General features: G+C 37.2%; 1 non-coding gene across 1 annotated transcript; it reads left to right on the plus strand.

The window, feature by feature from the left end:
- The first annotated feature begins 20,613 nt into the window (after positions 1 to 20,613).
- LOC145077424 (small nucleolar RNA R71) lies at positions 20,614 to 20,720 on the plus strand. Its single transcript, XR_013693169.1, has one exon. It is a non-coding gene; the product is annotated as a small nucleolar RNA R71 (small nucleolar RNA).
- Positions 20,721 to 22,867: the final 2,147 nt, after the last annotated feature.

Consider the following 22,867-nt stretch of genomic DNA (forward strand, 5'->3'; position numbering starts at 1 on the left):
AGAGGTGTCGATGCAATTTGGGTGATTGTGGACAGGTTGACGAAGAGCGCTCATTTCCTTGCTATCAGTGAGAGCTCTTCCGTGGAGAGGTTGGCAGAGATGTACGTGAAAGAGGTGGTATCGCGGCATGGAGTGCCGATCTCTATTGTCTCAGATCGAGATGTACGTTTCACTTCCAGATTCTGGAAGAAATTTCATGAGGAATTGGGTACGAGGCTGCATTTTAGTACCGCATACCACCCATAGACTGACGGGCAGAGTGAGCGGACGATTCAGACGCTCGAGGACATGCTCCAAGCATGTGTGTTGGATTTCGGAGGGAGTTGGGACACGTACTTGCCCTTGGCAGAGTTTTCCTACAACAACAGCCATCATTCGAGCATTGGTATGCCACCCTTTGAGCTGTTGTATGGGAGGAGGTGTCGGAACCCCATTTGCTGGGGAGAGGTAGGGCAGCGTGTGATGGGTAGTACTGAGATCGTGCTTCAGACAATAGAGCAGATACAGCAGGTCAGACAGAGGTTGTTGACCGCTCAGAGTCGCCAGAAGAGTTATGCGGACAGGCGCCAGTCCGAGCTCGAATTTCAGGTCGGCGACCTTATGCTCCTAAAGGTCTCTCCTTGGAAAGGAGTGATCCGATTCAGGAAGAGGGGCAAGTTGGGGCCCCGATATATTGGTCCTTTCAGGGTGACCGCGAGAGTAGGAAGGATAGCCTACCGGTTGGAGCTACCTATAGAGTTGGGTCAGATTCATGACACCTTCCACGTGTCGCAGCTGAGAAAGTGTATAGCCGACGAGTCGGCATTGGTGCCATTAGAAGATATTCAGGTGGATGCGATCCTGAACTATATTGAGAGACCGGTGGCGATTAGGGATCGGGAGATCAAGGTTTTGAGGAACAAGGAGGTGCCTCTGGTGCAGGTCCAGTGGCAGCATCGGAAAGGGTCAGAGTTGACTTGGGAGCTGGAGCGAGAGATGCAGGAGCAGAATCCAAAGTTGTTTGCAGAGTAAGACTTCGAGGACGAAGTCTGATTCTAGTGGGGGAGAATTGTAACATCCAGATTCCCAGGTATACTATTTTATTCTTTTATTTTTGGAGGTTGTGAAGGGACTCGGCGAGTTGGTGCTTAGACTCGCCGAGTATAGTCGCGGATTCTTATCTGGGTTCATGGCTGGACTCGACGAGTCCACGCTGTTTAATGAAACCCTAATTTCCTGGGTTTGGGACCTATTTAAAGGCCCTTAGGGCCGTCATTTGCGGCTACCAAACCCCAGAGAGAAACCCTAAAGGAGTTAGAGCGTTTGAGAGAGGATAGGAGCCATTTCTTGATCTTTGTGGTTGATTCTTGCAAGAAGGAGGTGTTTCCAGCTTAGAGGAGGCCAAGGAGGTTGTGCATCTATGGATTTCGAGCAAGCGACTTCATCTTTGAGGTATTATATCGCCCCTTTATCTGTTGCGTTGAAGGAATCCATAGATGTAGAGTTTTATGATCTTTATTGGAAGAAAATTGTGAGGATACGGCCCCTATTCACTTTGAGACTTCAGATCTGGACCCATAGTGGTCTAAAGAGCTTATCTCAGCTTCCTTTATGTTGAGCTATGGAGGTGCTGAGCTAAGGATGTTACTTTTAGGACTAAATCACCAAGTGAAGCCTCCTAGACGTCCCATAAGTGTCAAGATTCAAACTTTACGTGTTATTCAGGCTTGGGAAGGTCAGATCTATGGATCCAAGGAATAGATCTAACCTCAGGAGGCCATTTGATTTTGTGCATGGCATGAACTCGCCGAGTCCAAGGGCAGACACGGCGACTAGGATTAGGGTTTCCCGTAAATCACTCAGTGAATGGACTTGCCAAGTTGGGGGAATAACTCAGTGAGTCATAGGGGGATTAGAGGATTGGAGTTCATAGCGGAACTCGCCGAGTTGATCTTGAGACTCGGCGAGTTGAGTCAGGATAGCCCTACGAATCATGTCGGGTGTGACTCATCGAGCAAGGGGAGGAACTCGACGTGCCAAGCAAGACTAGAGAGTTAGTGGACACGTGTAGACTAGCCGAGTCGCCCAAGTGCACTCGGCGAGTCGGGTCAAAGTTTGACCATTGACTTTTGTTCACTTGTAGGATTTGGTCAACAATGTGGCCTTTGAGCTAAAAGAGGGGTAAAATGGTCTTTTTCCTTCTAAGGGTGCCAAGAGAGGGTTGAGTCTAGTCCCGAGAGTTATATTTATGAGAATATTTACTTTATGTGATTAGGCGGAGGCTAGATCGTATTTCTACCAAGTTAGAGACTTACCGAGACATCTAAGGTGAGTCTTCTCACTATACTTTACCTAGGGTGGTACAGAGATATGTGACAGTGTATTTTAGAGTTATGTGCCAGTACATTTGCATGTTATTTATGTGTTGAGATTTATTGTGATATGTGATATGCATGACTCAGAGTTTACAGAGTTAGGACCAGTGGGTCCACAGAGTTATGGGACCGAGAGGGTCCCACAGAGATATTCGACCAGAGGGTCATCATAGTTACAGCCTTGAGTGGCTGATATGTGTTTATGGGGTATTTTGGGGAACTCACTAAGCAATTATGCTTACAGTGTTATGTGTTGTGTTTCAGGTACCAGCGATGATTGCGGGAAGGCGCTGACATGACTCGTACACACGCACACTAGAGTTCATATGTTTTGATCTTGGGGTTTTGTATTAAGATAATGATGATACAATGTTTTAAAATGTGGATGTGAATGAAATTATATGCTTTTTAAAATGTGAAAAATTGTTTAAATTTTTACGGTGTTACAGTAATTGAAACTATTTATGAAATCAAATATATAAGCACAGGAAATTTATCATGTCTAGGTGTTTTCAAAAGATTATGATCTTTAAATGTACTTCTAAACACAAGTATAAGCACTTTTCGTATGTTACAACAATTTTCTAGTTTTTGACTTTTCTGTCCCTGTTTTTAGAAAAAAAAAATTAGAAAAATCATCCTAAGTCGAAATTTGGATCTGTAAACTCCGGGAGTTTGGAAATTGAGTCTACTTAGTTCACAATTTTTATCATAACTTTTAATGGCCTCAAACCAGTGTGAAAATGTTCATATTCACAGGTTGGTCCAAAATTATTCTGGAAATGATAGGCAATTTTGTAAAAATCGCAAAACTTGTAGAAACATCTTATGAACGTGTGCGAGTAGTCGTTAGAAAGGTAGAAACCTGAACTATTTGCATGTAAAACAGTTTTGAAAAATATTACATTCAAGGTGGTCAAAATAGTTCGTAAATGGACTATAACTTTTCTGTAGAAAGTTGGAAATTAAGTTTAAGTTATACATATTTGAATCCAACACTCATTTTTTCTATTTTTGGAATGTATAACCCCATATTTACAATTTTCAAGCAATATATATGTTAACAACACTTTTCTCATGGTTTTTATGAAGATGTATGAAATAAACTTCATGTTCAAGCCAATACCCAAAAGTTAAACACATAACACATTGGTCCAGACAATTATCCAATGGTTAACCGAAACTTTGACTTATATCCCCCCCACACACACACACACACACAAAAAGAGTATGAAAATATGAAAAATAGTGGGGTATGAAGCTCACCTTGTGGGTTTTCGAGATGTAGGTGAAGAAGAGATGAAACTTTGAACCTAGCTTGAGTTTTTGGTGAGATTCTTGAAATGTGGGTGTTCTAATGGGCCTTATACACGAAAATATGGTTGTAAGAAGAGTGATCTTAATATAAATTGAAGTAAATCATCTAGAGTTTGGTATGAACTTACCACGAAGCTTAGGAATCGGTCCTTGGTGATGATGAACTCGAAAACTCTTGAGAGATTAAGGGAGACTTGAGAGCAAAATGAAATGGAAGAGAGTTTGAAATGAAGGTGGTGAGGAAGGGGGTGATTTGTGGCCAAACTAAGAGAGGAGAGGGAAGAAAAATGGGGCATTTGAACATGGTGGGTAATACTCTTTCCCTAGATGTATGTAAGTTAATTACATTGTTATATGTGATGTGATTTTGAGGAGTCAACCTTTTGTATTCTTTTCTTTTCCTTTTTTTATTGTATTTATCAAAACCCAACCGAATTAAGGAGGGGGAAGGGGTTTCGGTTTGTAAAAGTGATCGAAAACACCCTAGGCCCATTAAGGGTTGCGGTTTGTGGAGAGTGTATGTGGTTTTTGGGCTTGGTTTGGGTCCAACAAGGTTTTCGGTCCAATAAGGGGCCCAAAAGAAATGGATTCGGCCCAAAAAGGGTTTTTGGTTCATTTAGGATCTAAGAAAAAAATGCGGCCTAATAAGGCCCAATGAGGGTCTTTTGGCCCAAATAATTTCCATTAAGAGCCTTCGGCCCAACATAATGTCCAATAGAAGTTTTTGGCCCAACAAGACCAAAAGGAGAAGTTATTGGCCCAATAGGGCTCAATAAGGAAATCTTGGTCCAATAAGGGATTTGGACCGAAAATGCTTGGGCTAAGGACCGAAAATAGTTGGATTTGGTTTATTGGATCTAGTTTTGGGCTTATATGTGGTTGTTTCGACTTGAATCACAATGTGTGAACGTATGAACTTATATGGCATCATAGTTTGAATTTCACTAATTGGTTGTTGCTAGTTTACATGGGGGAAATTGTCTCGTACAAGGATCAAAATCTTAACCCTAATTTGCTAGTTATGACATAGTGTTCGGTGGTGATGTTAGGATATATTTGATTAATTGTTACTACTCATCAGAATGACCGAAAACAATATTTCATTTCACGCATTGTTCAGAAAAGGTTTTTGTTATTCATTTGATAATGATGATGGTTCGATTTTACCTTATAAAACTGGTGTTTTTATGTTTAAAGCTTTACCTTGTAATGGTTTGTATGAAACTATAATCTATGTTGATAGCCTAGGCAATAACGTATTTCATATTGATTCGTCTAATGGTGTAGACAAAGCTTGTATGTGGCATTGTCGTCTTGGGCACATAAATAAGAAACGAATTTCCCAACTCCAAAAGGATAAAGTGTTGGAATTATTTGACTTAAGTTCGGAGGATGAATGTGAGTCTTGTCTATTGGGGAAGATGAAAAAATTACCTTTCATTAGAACATGTGAAAGAGGTGAATAATTGTTGGACCTTATCCATACTGATGTATGTGGGCCCTTCACATCTGCTACAAGGGATGTAAATCGATACTACGTGATGTTTACGGATGATTATAGAAGATGTATATCTACTTAATCAAACATGAATCAGAAACCTTTGAAAAGCTCAAAGAGTTTAGACATGAGGTCGAGAATCAATTGGGCAAGAAGATAAAGATGCTCTGATTTGATAGAGGTGGAGAGTATCTTACTATCAAGTTCCACGATTATCTTAAGGAATATGGAATAGTTTTACAATTGACTCCTCAAAGGACACCACAACTTAATGGAGTTGCTGAGAGGAGAAATCGGACCTTGTTGGACATGGTTTGTTCCATGATGAATCGATCTTTTCTTCCTATTTCTTTTTGGGGGTATGCCTTAGAGAGAGACGCACATATCCTAAATCTTGTTCCTACTAAGAAGGTTACCAAAACACCTCATGAGATGTGGACAAGGAAAGTACCTTCACTCGAACATATCAAGGTTTGCAGTTGTAAGGCTCTTGTGATACGAGAAACTCATGTCAAACTAGAACCCACAGCCGAGAGGTGTATTTTCATTGGCTACTCACATAAGCCTTTTGGATACTTGTTCAGTGAGAACGTGGTCTTTGTAGCTCGAAGGGGAGTCCTTCGCGCGTGCGCACGAGAAAGAGAGAGAGAGAGAGAGAGAGAGAGAGAGAGAGAGAGAGAGAGAGAGAGAGAGAGAGAGAGAGAGAGAGAGAGAGAGAGAGAGAGAGAGAGAGAGAGAGGGAGAGAGAGACAGAGAGAGACAGAGAGAGAGAGAGAGAGAGGGATCATATTCAAAGAGGAAAATGGGAGTGCAATTAACCTTAAAGAGATTCAGGAGTCAACCAATGAAGGAGCCTTAGATGACACTAACTCTCAACTAGAGGATGAGATTCCTATTGAGCCCATAGAAAATTCACTAGCTCTTCGTCGATCTACTAAGGTTAGCATGCCAACTTTGTTCTATGATTTCCATATCATGTCGGATGGTGACACATTTATCAGCAATAGAACACTAGTAAATTTGGATGAGCCCGCTAACTAGAAGGAAGCGATGGCAGGCCTTGAGGATGCTAAATGGAATGAGGAAATGGATAGCAAGATCCAATCTATGTATGATAAAAAAAATCTTTGGAATTTGGTTGATCATGTACTAGGTCGAAAGGCAGTTAGGTGCAAATGGATCATCAAAAAGAAGAGCGACATCAATGGAAAGGTGCAATCATTCAAGGAACGACTGGTTGCGAAGGGATTTACTCAAACCCAAGGGGTTGACTATGATAAGACCTTCTCGTCCATGGCTAAGATAAAGTTTATCAGGATAATGCTAGCATGTCACACCCCCGGCCGGTGGCGGAAATTTCGGGCGGTGTGAATGAAGGGAGATTAGGCCGAGGCATATATATATATATATATATATATATATATATATATATATATGTAGAACATAACATAAAAGAATATCACAAACATTTCTTTTATTGATTATAAATTATTTTGGGATTACATTGTTTTTAAAAGACAAGCATAACTCCTAAACATGTCTAAAAACGATAAACTGACAGAACTAAACTCCAGCAGCTTCCTTTTAGACTTCCTTCTCCTTGACATGAATATCCTCCTTCTCAACACGACTATCCTTTACACTAATCTCTTTGAGAATACATGTGTTTTTGAAAACGTCAACAAAATGTTGGTGAGTGCACAAGTTTTTATAGTTTTCAGCTTTTATTGGGTTGTATTATTTTAAGAATCTTTTTTCCTTAAGAAAAACATTTCCTAAAGTATTATATCAACCCTAGCATACTATCTTTTAGGATATCTAACGATCCTATCTTATTATCTTTTAGGATATACTTATTGATCCTACTTGACTATCTTTATAGGATATCTAACGATGCTAACATATTTTATCGATTATTCTAAGTCGTCCCTAATGGTAGTCTGGTCTCTAAGGTGATATAATGTATTACCATGAGCACCTATAATCGACATCGTTTGACTAATAATTTCTCCCCGTCATGGCGCTTCATCGGACGTCGAATAGTGAATAATAAGAAAGTTATCCTACTGGGACTGTAACTAGCAATCGCAAGTGGGGTTGTTAATCGTCGTATAGATCTATACGTATCTTTCTAGCTCTCGCAAGATTAACGATTATACGTATTAGGGAATGCCGAATTTAATCAAGGCCTTTAGGATGAATATATCAGCTCACTAATGGATTGACCTTAGGTATTTATCTTTTTTCATTTATCTTTTATCTTTTAGTCCATCATAGGGATTTCCTATAAGTATTACAAAATAAATCTTTCATATTATATTTGTTAATTATAATCTTTGATCTCATAATTATTTCGTATATATAAGTATTCATATATATATATATATATATATATATATATATATATATATATATATATACCATGGTTATTTGAAAAAAGGATATTTGGCTAGAGTCACAACTAAGTATGGTGCATACCCTTATATTTGACCATCATAACTTCTAGGCACTATGTTATCCTAGGGATTTGGCCATTATAACATCTAGGTATTATCTATTCCTAGACTATCGAGCAGCATATCTCTTAGGCATAATGTCATAGCTTACAACTAGGCATAGTATCTAGCTATCTGCAACTATATTATTCTAAGGCTTTAAGCTTTATAAAATGATTTGATATTTATAACTATAAATATATTTTGATTAAACCATTTGATAAGAATGTGTCCCCCCTCCCCCGTAAAACATTTAAAACAGTAAAATAGGGGTTATGTACTCACCCTAGTTATGTGAAACCTTTAATGTAGGATTGAATCGGGCTCGAGACTCTGGGGACCACTCCAGAAGGTAGCAGCTTCGAGATATAGAGTGAGAGAGAATTTTGAAGGTATGCAGAACTGGAATGGCACTACCTTCTATTTATAGTCGAGTTTTCGAGGTGCGTGTCGAGCAAATACATGTGTGCGCCACACGTGAACATCATGGATCAATATGGAAGTTGCCACGTCTCACTTCCCCAATCGGCCACATCATTCGCAATCTACTCGAATATGGTTCTAGGTGCGACATGTAAAGACATGCATCTGACGTGCATGAAAAGATTTTGTAAAAATCATTACTTATTCATGCGAGCTCCTATCTAAGCCCTCTCTATATCTATGTGATGATGTCAATCGGTACTGCAACTTTCCTTTAGGTTTTTGTGGCTAGTTTTGACTTTCATTTTTGTACCTAACGAGGGTAAAAATAAATGATTTACAAAAATCTTATCTCTCTCATACAGATGCCATTTTTGGAAAAAAGAAATTCTAAAGTTTATATCTTGAGGAGTACTACGAAACTTCTTTTTTCACTTTTAGTCAAAACTCAACCAATCTCTAAGTACTATTTTGACGTAATTAATTTTAATTACGAAGTTGATTTCTATTTTTATAAAATCCATAACTCTTTCCTTTGGAGTTGTATTTTTACCAATCTTATATCCTTGAGATCACATTAACAAGTACTATCCAAGTATGTTAACCGACTTAGAAAACGTTACAACTTTTCGGACGCTAATTTTTTAGCCTAATGGACGTTTTTATCAAATAAATATAACATCACATTTGATTCTTATTATCTCAAAAATCAAATATTACATTACTAAGCTATTGCATCCATTTTCCTACTCTTTCCTAATGGTGATCAGTGACGGAAACCTCTTGGTTGTCACATAGCAATAGCAAGGTTTCGTGATTATGAAATATGACAAATGGATGTTAAAACTACTTTCCTAATAGGAAGCTGATTGAGGATGTTTACATGAGTTAGCCAGAGGGTTTTGTACATTCCAAGTTTCCTGAAGAGTGTGTAAGCTTGAGAAATCCATTTATGGATTGAAACAAGTGTCTCACAGGTGGAATCTTTACTTCCATGAGAAAGTCGAAGAGTTTGGATTCTCTAGGAGTGAGGATGAGTCATGTGTGTATGTCAAGGCTAGTGAGAGTATAGTGAATTTCCTAGTATTATATTTTGATGACATACTCCTAATGGGAAACGACATTCCAACCTTGCAAGAAGTGAAATATTGGTTTGGAAAGTGTTTTTCCATGAAAGGCCTAGGGGAAGCATCCTATATTCTTGGAATAAGGATTTTGAGGGATAGAAAGAAACAAATTATTGGCCTTAGTAAGAGTACATACTTGGATAATGTACTAAAAAAAATTAGTATGGAGAATTCCAAGAAAGTGAATTTACCCATCCATCATGCTGTTAAGTTGAGTAAGACTCAGAGCCCCAATACTGATGATGAAATAGCTGACATGAGTCGGGTCCCATATGCTTAGGTTGTAGGTTCGACCATGTATGATATGACGTGTACTCACCATGATGTGTATTATGCTTTGAGCATGGTTAGTCAATTTTAGGGCAATATGGGCAAAGGTCATTGGACTACAATAAAGAACATTCTTAAGTATCTTCATAGGAAAAAGGATATGTTTCTAGTCCTTGGTGGCAGTGATACATTGAGAGTGAGTGGATATAGTGATGCCAGCTTTCAGACATATCGAGACAACTTATTTTCTCAATCAGGTTGGGTATTCTTGTTAAATGGTGGAGCAATAACCTGGAAAAGTTCCAAGCAGGAAACAGTGGATGACTCTACCTGTAAGTTAGAGTACATCGTAGTGAGAAAAGCATCAAAGGAAGTGGCTTGGTTGAAGACTTCATCATAGATCTCGGAGTACTCCCGACCATTCAAGAGTTACTGGAACTTTTATGAGGTAATAAAGGGGCGGTTTCTTTGACAAAAGAACCAAAGGATCATGGTATATCCAAGCATATCGAAAGAAAGTACCATTACATTAGACATAGGGTTGAAGAAGGTCATCTCTTGGTGAACCGAGTATCATCAGAAGACAATTATGCAGATCCTTTCACAAAGGCTCTGAGCAGAGTTACACATAACCAGCATTCTAGAAGCATTGGCTTGAGACAAGATGTTAGTTTTAGTAGTTAGTTGATAGTTTCAAATTTTGTAACAAAATAAATGTTATTGATATCGGTGATTGAATAATGAAGAATTATTTATGAGTATGGTTACTGCCTTTTTCGATTGTTTATTCTTGTGTTTCATTTTGCATGTTTTACTTCCTGAATGATTTAATTATTCAAATTCCACAGTCGCTCATACTTTTGGAAGTAAGTAGTGAATTAAGATTGTCATCAATAGATTATATATTGTCTATGGAGATTAGACATTGCACTGGGTTTGGTACAATATTCATGAGTACTTAGAAAATGGAGATTTTGAGTATTGGATAAACCCACACTCAGAGAATTACTTCATGGATTATATCACAAGTCTAAGATGATAATATCATTTATTTTTTAAATGGAGATATTGTAATTTACAAGTCAGTTGTGCATTGGTATTACAAAAACGCATCAGTAACATGATGTTATAAAATGTAGTGTCGTGTATGAATTTATGAGTAAAGGATACAAGAATATAATTCAAAGTTTATTTGTTCCTTTTGCCTTAACAGGAAAAGTAATATCTTTGGGCCCTTAGGTGATTTGGTGTGGACATTTTAGTGTTTGGCCCAGCCAGGACTAAATTGATGTGTTCAATTAATAGTCTAATGATGTCATCACAAATTAGGAAATCAGGAAACAAAATTTTGGACATTAAGATTGATTATAATCCATGTATCATATCCATATAATATCTTGGAGAATGAAGGAATATTTGGTCACTTATCTTAGGGTCAATCTCTGATTTGATTAGAGTTTGGTAGTTGCGTCGGAAAGCGCACTTTGCTATTTAATTTAGACGTTACACTTGAAATTGTAGTTGCAAACTTATCTATGTGAGACTGTTGGATTAAGGCATCTAAGCCAATAATTGATTTGGTGTATACTTGAATTAAAATCAAAGTCTTTTTGGGTTGCCCTCATAACTTGTAATTGAATAGAATGACATTGAGAGAGAAAGAGAGAGAGAGAGAGAGAGAGAGAGAGAGAGAGAGAGAGAGAGAAAGAGAGAGAGAGAGAGAGAGAGATATTAATTCATTGATTTATTATATGATTAATAAATAGCAATAAATAATTTTTTAATATATTATGAGATTAATATATTAATTAGAAATAGTATTATTTAATTAATAATTAATCAAAAATTATTTGGAATTAATTGTGGGATTAATTGAATTAATTAAGGTGCAAGGACTGAAGGTGCAATTATTCAATAGTTAAACAACAGAGAAATTATAGAACATTCCCTAGAGGGGACTTATAGGGTTTCTAGAAGCCTCTTAAAGGATAATTAGGAACTAGATAAACTCCTGATTTGAAATAATATTATTTTATTTCAAATTAGGGTTTGTAGGGTTTCTTGATCACATATAAATAGAACCCTTGGGATCCTAGTTTTTGTCCACTCCTAATTCAAGAAGGATAACCGAAATTTCAACTCTCTCCTTAAGTCTTCTTATTACTAGGGTTTAGGTACAAACCATTAGAGGCATTAGATTTCTGGTGCTTACTATCCAAGGCATTTGAAGAAAAGATTTTATTTGATTATTTGCTATAATAATCAAAAGTTATGTAAACCCTAATCCCTTGTTATCTCAATAATAGTAGGTTAACTTGGGCTCTTTATATTCATAGATTATTGCTATCAATAGAGAAAACTTAGATCCAAATAGGTTGCATGTGAACTTAAGGGTTAAGTTATTTTCGCCTCATGCATTGATTTATAACCTATAAACCTATCAAACATAATGTTAGAAATATACAAAACTAAAAAAATAATTATGTCGAGTTTTTTTATAAAAATTAAAAATTGACAAAAGATTATGTAAAATTAAATATATACCCTCACATTATGTAACACCAAGTTCCAGGTAAATATCATTTTTGAGTTTTGGTAGTTCAAGTCTTAAATAATAAGTTTTGTGGTGACCACGAAATGGCAAAGGATGCACCACAACATTGTCAAGGCCAGTTACATCACGCATTTATTTTGGTCCTTACGATGTGGCATGATGTTAGCCATGACATTGCCATGGCCAGGTTGCAAAACCCTAATTTTCTGGATTTCAGCCTATTTAAGGGATATGATTTCTAGGGTTTGCACACCCTCATCCTCCATCACCTCATTTTCTACCTAGAAGCACCTATAACTACCATTGTTGAGTTTTTGAGATTTTGTTGTAATTTTTTGGTGAGTACAAGAAGAAGAAGACATCTATTGTGTGAAGATCCATCAAGCAAGCCCCTACTCCACCTTCTAGCTCACCTTCTGGACAATTGTGAGTCTTCAAGTTCCAACCATTATGCCATGTGCTTCTAGATCTAGGGTTCTTTGCATTTTGCTTCATGTTAGGCATAGTTTGAGTGGTTAGACTCCATGAAGTTGGCAAATTTATGGATCCTTCAGGTCCCTTTGGGATTATATGTTCCAAATCCAGATTCATATGGTGTTTTGGTATCATACACAAGTTTAAGTTCATTGTGTCCATGTTTTTGAACTAGTTTGGAAGAGAAATGCAATGGACATTCATGTACATAAAGCACCAATTTTTATGATACATTAGGAGCTGGAAAGCCTTCTGGAAAGTATGGATGGGTGGCCTTAGTGGTTAAGATCTTAACGCATTAAGATTGTTAGAACAATTCCCACGACGTGGAGGATTGGCCTCTACAACATGGCGACAAACAGTCTCCACGACTGTTTTGCCCTGAGGCCACCATGACATGGCAAAAGCTTGGCCACGACATGGAAGCCAGTTTGTGAGACTATTGATTGTTGACTTTGACTTTGACCGTTGACTTTTTGACCAAGTTTGGCCTTAGGTCAATTTGAGGATTTTGGGCTGTAGTTTAAGAATTGGTCCCTGATTTTTGTATAGGTAACCTATAGTACTAGTTATTAGATTGTGAGATTTGTGTTGTTATGTGCTAGACTACGATGTGATTTTTCTCACTAAACTTTGTATTATAGTATGTATCCTTGTATGTAGGATAATGGTATGTTGTAGTGATCTGTTTGATTAGTAGATATGTTATGATTGCATGTGTTGTTGGCTATTGTCTGTTTGTTTACTTATGTGCTTATGTCGACATGTTGTGGTTAGGTTGAGGCAGGCTTGCTTTGTGTTATTGGCCAAGATATTCGAGCGGTCCAGTTAGACTTTAGGCCTAAGGAAGTGGTCCAGCTATTGTAGACCTTGTGAGGCTGTCCATTAGGCTATAGGCTCAGTAAAGCATTCCAAGCATCATGTAGGCCTTGAGATGCGGTCCAGGCAGAATTTAGGCTCATGTGTGCATGCATTGCATGTGTATTGTTGTGTGGAGTATTTTAGGGGAACTCGGTAATCTTTGGATTATATTTGTGGATTTAAATATTTTCAAGTACTTTAGATGACCGGGGCAAGGCGAAGGCGTGATCGTATGTACCACCAAGTTTCAGGTATATACTTCTTTAATTGTTATGGCATTCAAGTTCAAAAAGAAAGTATTTTCAAGGGCCACGACATGGTGATGTATCTCCCACAACATGGACTTAGTCGATGAAAACGTGCAAATGAGTGTGCGCCATGATGTGGCAACCTATTGGCCATGACATGGCGACCATTTTACGCTAAACCCTAATTTTGGGGTTTGTGCCCATGTTTAAGGAAAATGAGGACTAGGATTTGCACACCCTCAACCTCCATCACCTTGTTTTCACTCTCAAGAGAACCCTAGCCTCCTTTTGGTATTTGTGAGCTTTTGGTATGTTTTGGTGTCTTAAATAAGAAGGACTAGCTCTTGGTGCATATATCCGGCTTGTAAGCCTCATCATTATCTTGTAGCACATACTCTGGACCTTTGTGAGTATGCAAGCTCCATGCTTTATGATTCTGTTTTCTTAGATCTAGAATTTCATGTACTTTTGTCCATATTTATGCTAGTTGGAGTGTTGGGATTCCATAAATTTGGCAACTTTATGGATCCCTAGAGTCCCTCTGCAGTTAGAAATGATAGATCCGGAGTATGGTAGAGTTTTGAACTCATGCAAGAAGTTTTGACCTCTTTTTCACCATGCTAGAAGCTTGGCCACATCATGGCGACCAGCTGTGTGAATAGGTGGAAAGGTGAGCCATAGTATCGATTCTTGTCTTCTAATGAGCTGTGTGGATATCTAATAGTTGGAAAGGTGAGTTTCCTCACTATACTTTGTACTATAGTATGTGTCCTTATGTCTAGGATGTTATTATGTTGTAGTGTTCTGTTAGACTAGTAGATCTGTTATGATTACATGTGCTTGCTTGTTACTGTTTTGGTGCATATGTGGACATAGTGTGGTTGCTTTGAGGCGGTATTGCATTGTGCTTTAGGCCAACAAACGTGGGAGCATACTAGCTCTATGTTGCAAGCTCGGGAGCGGTCTAACTTTATGTTGTAGACTCGGGGCCGGTCCAGTCTTGTGTTGTAGGTCCGGTGTTCACGCATTGTATATTGTTGTGTGGGGTATTTTAGGGGAACTCACCAACCTTTGGCTTACAGTTGTGGATTTTAATGTTTTCAGGTACTTCAGATGATCGGAGCAAGACGAAAGTATGATCGTACACATCCTCCTACTGATTCATGTCTTAAGAGATTATTTTGATACTCAGATTTATGTGGATTTGTTTTTAAAACAATGTTTGTTTATCTTACGGTTTTATGAACATGTCTTTTAAAAATGAAAAAGAATTGTCATGGTTATTTGGATCTTACATCATGGTTTTGTATTGGAAACAATGTTTGATTATTCCATGGATTTTGTGAAAATTTCTATTAAAAATGAAAAAAATTATCATGTTTTTGGGACGTTACAGGTTGGTATCATAGTCCTGGTTTGAGGGATTTTGATGAACACTTGTGTGATTGCATGCTCAAACTATGTGTCTGCAAAAATATTTTTCGAAAATAACTTCTAAATAACTAACGGAGATGATGTGATGTGTGCAATCAGTCAGAGCTGAAGTAAAAGTTATTCCCCAATATAGCCACACTTGATGTATTTTGTGATATGTTAAAAGTGCATGCTAGTTTGTAGGCTAGGGATCTTCAAGAATTGCATGATTGAATTATCTAATTTATGATGTCTGGTATCCTAGGGGATTTTGTGTTATGTTATATCAAATAAACATTATTAATGTAGTTGTCTAGTGTATGCATCATGGTTGTATATAACTATGATTTTATAGCCCAATAATGTTTGATTAGGCTTATTTCTTTTTCCTTTTCTGGTTGTGGGTGTAGGGTAGAATCATTTATTCGACATTCTATCGAATCCAATGTTATGTATCATTAGCATACACAAGGTGACTGCAGAGTTGGTTAACGTTTCATGAGTTGGGTGCAGATTGTTAAAAGGCCAGCAAGAGTGAGAATCTAATAGTTACTCTTGAGAGAGTGAGTATAGGGAGTATAGGTACCCTAGTTGCTTTGGGCTTAGTTTCCTTGGTAATTCGTGGCGAAAGGTAGTATGGGCCCGTACCACACATATCAAACATATAATGGGCTCCACCCGATGATTGTAACAGACCCCAGGCAAACTCGCATAACGGGCCCCGCCCACTGAGTATAACGAGCCTCGCCCTAACTTGCATAACGACCCCCGTCCACTGAGTATAAAGTCCCTCACCCTAACTCTCACAATGGGCCCCGCCAGGCATACAAACATACAAGTATAACAAACAATATCATACGGATTACCCATTAGGCCCCGCCCACTAAGCATACAAACACTTACACATGCAAGAGTTACGGAGACATCTAGCACCCTAACATAATAAAACATGATTCGGTATTGGTGCCTTCGACCCACTAACCATGGTGAGGAAGACTTACCCCGGAGTCCAGACTGTTGAATCTCACAGATAAATCTCTAGTTGCTGGTCTGAAAATCCCCACGTTGTCATCATAAAATAGCATCCAATTAATAATCGGATCCCAACTTATACTAAGACTCCAAACTAGGGTAAAAGACCATTTTACCCTTTACCTAACATGCCCCAAGGCCAAAGCCCAAACCAATTACCCAAAAAAGGCACAATTCCAAAAATGGTCACCCAAGCCTAATTATGGCCGAATCTTCCAAATTAGGCCCAAATCCCTTCGTGGGCCTTCCTCCAAAAGAGTCCAAACTAGAAATCAAATGGCCCAACAAGGCCCTAAACTCCTAAGCTCCTGACATGGCCCAAAACTTATAGTCCCAAATTCGAAGCCCACCTGTTGAGTACGCGGGGTGTACTCAACTCGTACACTTAGCACACTCGCTCTAGGGCTTGTATGCACAATGTAACAACTTATACGCCCAACGTACTCCCCAGTTGGCCACCCAACATCAATATGCACTTAATCCATTCATCCCCTACTCCATACTCTCATATCTTGTCTCAAAAGATGATTTATCACGTAAAGTTGGCAACTTTACGTGCATGCATGGCTTAATGGGGCTCTAGAGCTCAAAAGAGCTTAACAATGGGTCTTAACACATGCATGAGTCCATATACACCATAAAGTTTACATTTTTATGCTTAAGGGACCTCTAAAATGTCCATATCTAAAAGGTTAAGCTTCTAAAACGACCTTAGCTCACAAGGACAAACTAAAAGGAACCAAAATAGCCATAAGCAATCCCAAAAGAATATCTATACAAGGACTTGATAAGTTATGGAATTTATACCTCAAAAGTCACGAAATGATGAAGCTAAATCTAGATCTCTAAGCTTTTCTCCAAATAATGAGTCTTCAATCTTCTTCTACCACTTCAAGATACACAAAAAGACACCAAAATGCTTCAGAAAAGCTCAAGAACACCAAAACAAAGGCTAAGGGCGAGGTTAGGGTTTTCAAGATATGGAGGTTGGTCTAAAATGGTCAGGGGATGGATTTAAGAAGCTTAAAAAGGGCACAAACTCTAAAAATTAGGGTTTTCCCAACCAACGTATGCCCAACGTACTCATAGAGTACTCCCCGCGTACTAGCTAGAGGACCAATATTGCAATTATTCTAATAAGAAAGGGTTAAAAGGAAACTTACAAGGCATGCATGTTACAATTGTAGTCCAAACCCCACAATTATTGACCCCCTCGAGATAGTCTCGTGCATCCGACCGCAAAATACATCAAATTGAGGTGACATGGCTTCATGTTGCTCATACGAACCCATCCTCCATGCCAACTTAGCGAGACTGCAATCCCGATATTGACCTCCAAGTCGGAATATTGGTGTACCCGCGTATTGAGGATCCACCGTATTTTCTTCAAAAGACACGGTTGAAAATAATTCGACAAATAGCTCCTTGTAGACCAACTCCTTGATTGAAAATAAGTTCCTCCAACCATTGAAAGTAATGGAAACACCATTTCCCACAAATACTTTGTAATATATGGGTTTAGTCTCTCCAAGATTCCAATCTCATTTAACTTAGCCCAATCAATTGTTGGTGAAATAGAAAAATATATATTGTGTGGCCACCCCAATCGATTGGCGTAGTTGTTCAAAATCTCATGAGGAACGTCATTTGAAAATTCGTAAAATGGGTGAAGTTTGGATAAGTCTCCTTAGGCCTATTGAGTAGCCTTCCTAAGACCCATGAAATCTGCAAAACAATGAAAAAATAAAACCAAAACAAAGTTCAATCATTTTAAGTAAGCAGAAAACAAATGAGTTATGTGTTCCAGTTCTCACGTTGTGAGGAGTGAACCCTCACGTCATGATTTTCGTTCGATAGCAAGATTAAAAACACTTGTTGTTCTTGCCAAATTGAGTCAAATTAACACAAAAGGTTTAGTTTTGCAGTTAATCTAAGGCTAATAATCACACATTCAACCCTAATTTATCAGAATAAAAAATGCATCAATATCGACTCTAAGAACCCTAAAAACGAACCCTAACTTTCAATCATTAAATCAGTGAGATTAAAGGGTTTAATCATACACATCATACCTTTTCATGAGTGAGGAACAATAAATTAAGAAGGAGTAAAATATTTACAACAAAAAAAAATCCAAGTGGGGACCAAAATGGGAGTGTTTTTGCTTCTCAGGTCGTAAGTGGTGTTAAACAAATGAGTCAAATGGTTTTTGTTTGGATATAAAGGTTGAGTCTGGTCCCCTCGTTACTCACATTGTGAATTTTCTAGCGTTCGTGAGCTTTTAAACTTAAGACAGGAACGAGACTTTTTGAAACCCCAATTCGTGGCAATGAATGGCCATGTTGTGGGTTTTGAAAATGTAAAAAAAAATCATTTTTTTATTCAAAAATATTTTACCACTTACTAATTAGATCCTACAATTCATTTTGGCAGAAGATAAAAGAATGACTAATCCTAAAAAGTACAAACAAAAGAAAAAAAAAAGGGAAAAGAAAATACAAATCGGGCTCGGGTTACCTCCTGAGAAACACTTCTTTTGATGGAGTCATGAGCCGGATTCCTTCTCGCTCAATGTTGTGCTGGTTAGGAGTGGAATCTACTTGTTTTCTTTCATCTCAAGGTGTTTCCTCTTGTAAGCCGCGACTCTTCTTCTATAAACTTTCTTTGAATTCTGTTTCTTCCTTGGATTGCTGCATGCCATCGTGTTTTCTCTTTACCCCTTGATATTTTTTAGCTATTGTGCTCTTCTTTTTATCTTCAGTGGGTTCCTCCTTGTCTACTGCCATTTTGTCAAGCTTGGTTTCCTTACTTTCTTGATCCTCTTCTTCAACATGAATCTCCGGTGTGGTAAAGACAAAAAATTCAAAAATCATGGGAATCAAGCCTCTAGGTTTGGTGATCTTAACTACTTCTTTTGGTTTTTCCCTTGTTTGTACTTCTCCTTTCATTAATTTTTCCAATTCTTCAAGCTCATTATTTTTATTTACCCCATCCATAAGGGATACTTCATCTTGTGCCTTCGAGTTCTTGAATCTTTCATCAACCCCAAATGTAATCTCCTCCTTCCCCACTCGTAAGGTAAGATTTGACTCTAGAATGTCTACCAAGTGTCTCGTGATTTTGAGCAGTGGGAATCCAATAATAATTGGTACATCTTCATCCTCTTTCATATCTATGACCAGAAAATAAATTTGAAAAACAAATTTTCCATTTTTAACCAATAAGTCTTCAACTATTCCTCGAGGAGTCTTCAACTATGCCTTGAGGATAAGTAACCGAACGATTAGCCATATGGATTTCCATTCTTGTGATCTTCAATTCTGGACAGTCAAGCTTTTGATAAAATAAATAAGGCATCAAATTTGTGCTAGTTCCAGAGTCGACTAAAGGGTACGTAATTGTGGCATTTCCAAATTCACACAGCAAAGTAAGACATCATGGATCTCACATCTTTGTTGGTATTATTTCCATGATAATTTCTGAACATTGTTCATTAAGAACAACCTTTGATATATTTTCTAGTTGTTGAAGAGTTTCAAGAAGATCTTGGAGGAATTTCACATACTCAGACATTTTAGCTATTGCCTTAATGAACAGATATTAATCGGAATACACTTTATTTGGTTGATGATTCTCTTATACTCTTATTCCAATGGATGTGCCCTTTCTCGAGAAGGATAAGATAAGGGATGCTGATAAGGATTGACAAAAGAGTTATTTTTCATATTATGTTGATCCCACGATGTGACAAGGACCTTCTCACGCCGTGAATACTAGGCACCAACTTGTTTTTCATATTCAATCTCCGCTTTTTTTTTTTTGTGCATCGGGCTGCTTCGAGGCTTCATTTAACATCACTAGAGGCTCAGAGATGGTATCTTCTTATGTGGTTTTGGATTGGGATTTTTAGATGGTAACCATTCGTTCACGAGCTTAGTCAATTTCCCAAGTTGAGTCTCGATGTTTTTAATGGAAGCTTGTTGGTTTCTAACTTTAATATCAGTGGCATCATGTAGTTTCTCATAATCTTCCATGAATCTATTGAGCATTGACTCAAAATTAGGTTTCTTCTCGGGTGGTGGTTGTTCTTTTTGGTAGTAGCTTCGTCCAGTTTTTCGATACTTTTCTTCTTTATCCTTCTTCCAATCTTCATCAAACTGATCACCACTAGAGTAGCATACTTGTAGTTTTGGGTTCCCATTCTTATCCAAATCATAATATTTTGTCAAGTGTAGTCCATTTCAATTGTCACAACCTACCTCTATGGCATGTATAGATTGAATCATCTTTGTCATCCTCTAATCCATATGCTCGTGTTTCGCCATCATGGCTGCTAAATTATCATTTCCTCCATCTCCATTTCCTTTAGTCCTCTTGTAACATCCTATCGAGGATTGTGATATTCTCTAGAGTGCTTCAAGAATTCCTCTATTAATTCCTTTATTATAGCGGGATTTTTCTTTGTCATTGGTCCTTGGAAATCAAGAAGTTTCCTTATGGTCACATTTACCCCATCATAGAATATAGAAACTTCTTGTTGCACATTGAGATTATGTTGAGGTCAATCTCTTAACAATCCCTTGTGTCTCTCCTTAGCTTCATATAAGGACTCACCATCATTCTGTTGGAAATTAGAAATCTTCTTTTTGAGTTTGGCTATCTTTGAAGGAGGTTTGAATTGTTATATGAATGCTTCACAAAGGTTTGTCCAAGTTCTAATAGTTCCAGGTGCAAGTGACTTCAACCAAATTTTTGCATCTCCAGTAAATGTCACTGGAAGTGTTCTTAATAATATTGCCTCTATTGAAACATTTGGAGCATTGAAGTAGTTTTCAATGTCTAATACTTCGTCAATATGCTTGAAGGAATCTTCATAGTCTTTCTCGGAAAATGAAATATCCTTGACCATTGCGAGAATGTGGCCCTTGTGCTCAAAGTTTGTAGCAACGGGTATTGCAGGTGGAATAACACTGGGATCGTTGTCTTTATGCATTCTCCTCTTGTACTCTTCCATCATCATCTCCGATATGTCAGCCATTTCTTCAACTTCGCTTTAGACTTATTCTTCTTCTAATTTTCTTTATGTTCCTAGCTTGTATCCAGCTCCTTTCTTGCTTGGATTCTTTTCAAATCTTTCAAACTTGTCCACGTGAAAACTGCTACTCAACTCGTCAACCTTTTTATCTTTCTTCTTATGGAATGCGGACTCTGGATCTTCGAGTGGTGGTAAGATATGAAGTTGTGATCCCATGGTCATAAATTATTAAAACAAATACAAAAAACGTAAAAACAAGCTAAAAAGAAAATAAACGAAAAACTGAAAAACTTTAGTTCTAACGTCGTGACATGGACCTGTTCACGATATGAATACTATCAAAACAGAAATTTTCACTTAATGAAAAAAAAATTAACTTTTTTCGGTTTTTACACCACAAAAAGGATTAATTAACCTAAAGCAAATAGATTAACAACTGAAATAAAATGTTCCCCGACAATGGCGTCAAAAACTTGATGTACACATATATACCTACCAGTTTTAAATTTATAAACCTATCTAAACTTATCTACTAATGCACTTATAAGCAGTGTACCTATTCAGTTTATAATATAGAAAAGTAGGTCGAGTATCGAACTCAAGGAACAGTATTTAGCTAATAAAATAACTACTGCAAATTAATCTAAATAAATAAATAAATGGGGGTTTTATCTGATTTTGCAAGTTCAGATTAACCTACTTAATTTACTTGAGACTAAGCAAACAACTAACTTAAGACAATTTTAATCAAGATTATGAAGACACTTTCATTTATCTTTGAATCCCCCTTTTTCATATGGTTAGTTTCAAGAAACAGATTAATTCAGTTGGTTATCAATATAAATATTAATAAGAAATCTTGATCTGATCTCCTAATGTTTTCATAAATTCATGAACTTCTATGCAATGATCATACACAAGTGGACACAAAATTCATTATTTAAGATTATTGGGCTATGTAAGATTTATCTAAGATTAATTATATATGATCAAGACAAATAACCAAACATAATTATGATCAACTTATGTTCTCTAACACGGTTAAGTTACTACCTTTATTGCCTAATCTAGGATTTGATTAATCACTAGCTCTAGCAATTTAATGATCATAAACAATTAGGTATACAAGTTCATGCAATTAAAGTGATCATTCAACTACACTTAACTTGAATCTAAGCAACAAAGATTAAAATTTTTAACATTCTAGGTATTGATAATCAAACACAAGCTAAACTAACTTCATAAGATCCATGAAAAGAGAAACTAACACATAGTATTAGGATTTTTCTGCTCTAAACGAAAGCCTAATGATTTAGCTCATCATTGCAAAAAATAAACACATAACAACATAAGAACTTAAACTAGATGATCGATCTAATGAAAATCGAATGTGTAATGTGAATTCTCTCTAGAATCTTCTAAACTCTTAATTTCCAATATTCTTCTCCTTCCAAGGTTTGATTTTCCCAGCTTTTCTGTCCCAAAAGTCGCTTAAAAACCTCAGATTTCTCTCCAATATTTTTCAAGTTGATGTAACAAATCATATATATATATATATATATATATATATATATATATATATATATATATATATATATATATATATATATATATAGGAAAAAGTGAATATACCCTTAAGGGTATATAAGCTTAGGTACCCAAACTCACTATATTACGTCGTTTTGTATTATATAATACATTCTAATTGTCTAATGTTCTTATAATTTAACTTCTAACTTGATTTACTTTCATGATTTTTATAAATT

Source organism: Lactuca serriola, chromosome 9, assembly GCF_051521515.1.
Source record: "Lactuca serriola cultivar US96UC23 chromosome 9, Lser_US96UC23_V15, whole genome shotgun sequence".
Classification (NCBI taxonomy): Eukaryota; Viridiplantae; Streptophyta; class Magnoliopsida; order Asterales; family Asteraceae; genus Lactuca; species Lactuca serriola.